Here is a 4,109-nt window from a genome sequence, read left to right as displayed (position 1 = left end):
AGAATTCTTCTCAAAGGACTCCATTCTTGGACTATGTTCTGAAGATGACAATGAACTAAACCTCTGACACTGTAGGCAAGCCCCCAGTTAAATGCTTTCTGTTCTAAGAGTTGCCTTAATCATGGCATCTCTTCACAGCAACAGAGCAGTGACTAAGACACTACTTTATTTTCCTCTTCTGTTTAAACCAAATAGAATGAATTTTTCTGAAGTGTCGATCTAAAGACAACATGTGTCCAGATGTGAGAATCAATCAGGGTAAAGCCATGTGCACCCTGCTGCTCACATCTAGACCCAGGCAGCACCGCGGGACACTGTGGTTAGACGCTTCAGGATGCTCTTGCCTCCACATTAGATTAGAGTAATGCCACGCTAGAGTAGCTGTCCTGTTTCACGTTTCAAACAGAATAGAAACCACCTTCTCTGAAGAAGTAGTGCTAGCTTGGTTTGCCAGTTGGAAAAGTTCTATAAACCCTTTATTTGTCAAAAACAAATACACAAAATTTAGCATGTCCTTGAGATATTATACCTTGCACTGGGAATGAAGAACAGTGAAATAAATATGTACTGGCTTTATACCTTCCCGTTGAGTTTTGAAATGTCCTCCGAGCAAAGAACTGATACTGACCACAGTATTCCTTTTTAGTTCTAACAATAGCCAAATCTGCTTGTGACATGAATATTTTACAGACCAGTACTAGAGAATGGTGTCAGAAAGGAGGAAGACTTGGAACAAGTATATTTTGAGTGAAGGAAGAGCACAGATGATGATGATAATGATGATGGTGGGGGGGTGATTTGAAGTGATGACGACGACGACGATGATGATGATAGGCTATGATGGTGTTGGTAGTAGATGGCATGATGGCAGTGGCGGTGATCACGGTAATGACACAGATGGTATTTCCTGATCTCTTAGGCAGGATTGTATACTGTGGTCTGTGTTTCACAGAGATGATCACATTCAATTCTCACTGGAATTTCATGACCCTATGATAGCACCTGTTATGCAAATGACAACATTTAAGTGCAAAGAAGTATGTCATGGCTTGCACAACCAATAAAGAGTAGAATCATCCTTGTAACAGGATCACTGAGCCCAGTGCCTGCTCTGAGACCTCGTCTCACATTGTGATCATTCCCAGAAAGGTGTAGACTAGACACGGTGACTGGTGTATAGAACCACATGTCGGCTCTATAAATGTGGAAATGTGACTGCTGTGACAACACGATAGAGAAACCATGTTAAGCTGTCACTGACAAGTTTGGTGAGTGGGCTGACTTACCATAGCCTCTTAGATAAGTAAAAGTGCTCATTTGGCTCTGGAGACGGATTTTCAGTGGATTTCCAGAGGATGCTGGCACATCTCTACCAGGTGAGTCCTAGCTGCTCTCTGCCACCACTGGTGACAGCAACCCTGATGTGTAAATCCAGCACTCTGAAGACCTGGCTGCTGTATTAGTGAAACAAATAATGGATTCACCCAACATGAGTTCTGAAGGGGAAGAAACCCCAGCCTCTCCTTGATTGTCTGAGAAATGACTTGGCATCAGAAAGGATGAATGACTGCCCAGTGCTGACTCACCACTCACTCAGCTGTGACTGTCACCAGCCAAGAGGGAGGCACGGCAAGCATCTGCATCAAGGCTTCCTCCTGGTAAGATGATAGTTGCAGCGTTCTGACTGCTCAAAGGCCTCTCGTGCTTCTGGTTTGTGACCCAGACTCTCTTGTGTATTCCATTCTGTTAGCTGTCACCAGTACTTAGTGTACAACCCAAGCACAGAGGTTTTCAGCTTCTCCCTGCCCATCCCAGAGCTACCTCAAGCCCTCCTTTGTCTTCAATGACCCTTTCTCTCTCATTAAACTGCTCCTGAATTCCTGAATGGGACAACCTGCTGTTTCTCATCATTTCCACCTCCCAAATGAGATGTTTTCTTCTTTCATATTGTAAGAGTCCATGATTCACCCAAAGAATGATACCCTGGACACAAATAGTATATAAACGCAAAGAAGTCCAGCATGCTGGAGTCTCCCATTATTAAGACAAACAACAAAGTGAGGTCACAGGCCTGATTTACAGCACATTAGAGGACTCGAGGGTAGGTGACCTTTATCTTGCTCCATCTCTAGGGACATGCCATTACCAGGTATGGGGACTGGAAACTGTTGCTGGGGAAGTCTGAAAACTTTTGCTGACCCATTGTCCTTGCCTCAGGCCAGGTGGTGGGGCAATTTCTGAGCTTTGGACTTGCCCAGTTCTTGGAGACAGAGATTTAGGCCTCATCTCCTGAACTGCCTATTTGAACTTGAACCAGACCATTTGGGGTTCCTTGTTTTGGAGACAAGGTCTCCCTGTGTATCTTAGGCTGGCCTGGAACTTACACAGGCCCTCCTGCCCCTGACAAATACTGGTTTTAAGGACATGTACTGCTTTTCCTGGTTCCAGCACAGACTTTTAGGGGCTCTTTCAGTTCTAAGTTGCTATGATTAACAGGATTAACTCTTCCTGGAGCGCTTGGAGGCTAACTTATACAACCAACATTTGACCACTGAGAGAAGAGCATACTCTCCCTATATGGAAAAGAGATTCTAATGTAGAGGGGACTGTTAGAAAACTCAAAAGCTAAGACCACCTGCTTGGTGTGGTGGCCCGCTCCCCAAGGTATTGTTACCTGCATTTCTTTTGGTTTGGTTTGGTTTGGTTTTGATATTGTTGGTTACTTTGACTTTTAAAAAATAATATGTTTAATGGTAAAGCTTAGCATATGCCAGCATCAAGACTGGCACAGAGTCAAAGTAGCAGAGACAGCTGGTTAACCCCACAGTGTCTCGTGGTGAAGAGGATGAAGAGGATGGCCATCAAACAGAAGAGCCTGTGACCTCAGGCAAGGCAAATCCCAGAATGGCAGAGAAAAATCTACTACTTGAGAGACCAGTTCCTGGCATAGTTGATAATCAAGCTACCAAACAGTGTTCCAGTTCCAGCCCCTGATCCAGCCACATCAATTGCAGAGGCACCAGCATCAATAAACTTAGCTTCCATGTCAATGTCCTGGGAGACAATGCTAGTCTTCTGGCATTCTCATCTGGACGCCTGGAGAGGGGAGCTGCTGTATCGAGGCTGTTCAGATGGTCTTCTCAGGAGGAAGGCAGACTGAGGCCTGTTCAGACCCCTGCTACAGGAGCAGATCAAGACTTCCCTGGTGTTCTGCATCTTTCCCATCTCCCAGCTCTCCCCCTTCTCACCTGTCTATCTTCTCTGAACATCTTAGAAGCTTAACAAGCCCCAGTTAACCCCTCTCCAGGGACAGTTAACCCATCACATTCCTGTGTCAGAGCACCTGCTGAATGTTGTCCTGAAGTTTTATGTGTTACCATAGGTTCTGAAGGTCGAAAGAGGTATCATATACATGTGATCCTAATCTTACAATAACTCACTTACCCCTTAATTGATTAATTCATCATCCACAAACAGATGAACCCATACAGGAAGAAAGCACTCATTAATCACCTTGAATAGCCACACCTGAGACTGGCTGGGAATATAACCCAGTGGTAGACCCCTTGCCTGGTAGATATACTGCCTTGGCTTCAATCTTCAATACAACAAAGGAAATTACACCTGGTCTTTGACTCCTCAGTAGAGATACAAACTCAACATGAGTTTCAGAGGCAACCATAAAACTGTGTCATTTACTGGTCCCCAAACACTCACACACATCAAACTCTTAAAGACAGGGATATTATGCCTGGATACCATAGCTTCTCTCAGGTGATTAGTTTTCATTTGTTCATTAATTCACTCATTCATTCATTCATTGTCATGTCTGTAGGGTAAAAAATAAAATAAGATTTCTAAAATTCAGTCATCTTCAAAAGGGGGTGAGGGGAGAGAAAACTACCTGTTTCCTTTCATAATGTGCCTCTTTTTCCCACTGACTATGATAACTCACACAGCTTTGAAAGTAAATCAATTAAATAGAATTTGTGAAAGGATAAACAGGATGAGAAAGAAATTAGGGAAACAACACCCTTCACAATAGTCACAAAAAATATAAAATACCTTGGTGTGACTCTAACTAAGGAAGTTAAAGATCTGTATGACAA

Source organism: Mus pahari, chromosome 3 (assembly GCF_900095145.1).
Source record: "Mus pahari chromosome 3, PAHARI_EIJ_v1.1, whole genome shotgun sequence".
Classification (NCBI taxonomy): Eukaryota; Metazoa; Chordata; class Mammalia; order Rodentia; family Muridae; genus Mus; species Mus pahari.
Note: the sequence above shows the minus strand (reverse complement) of the source record.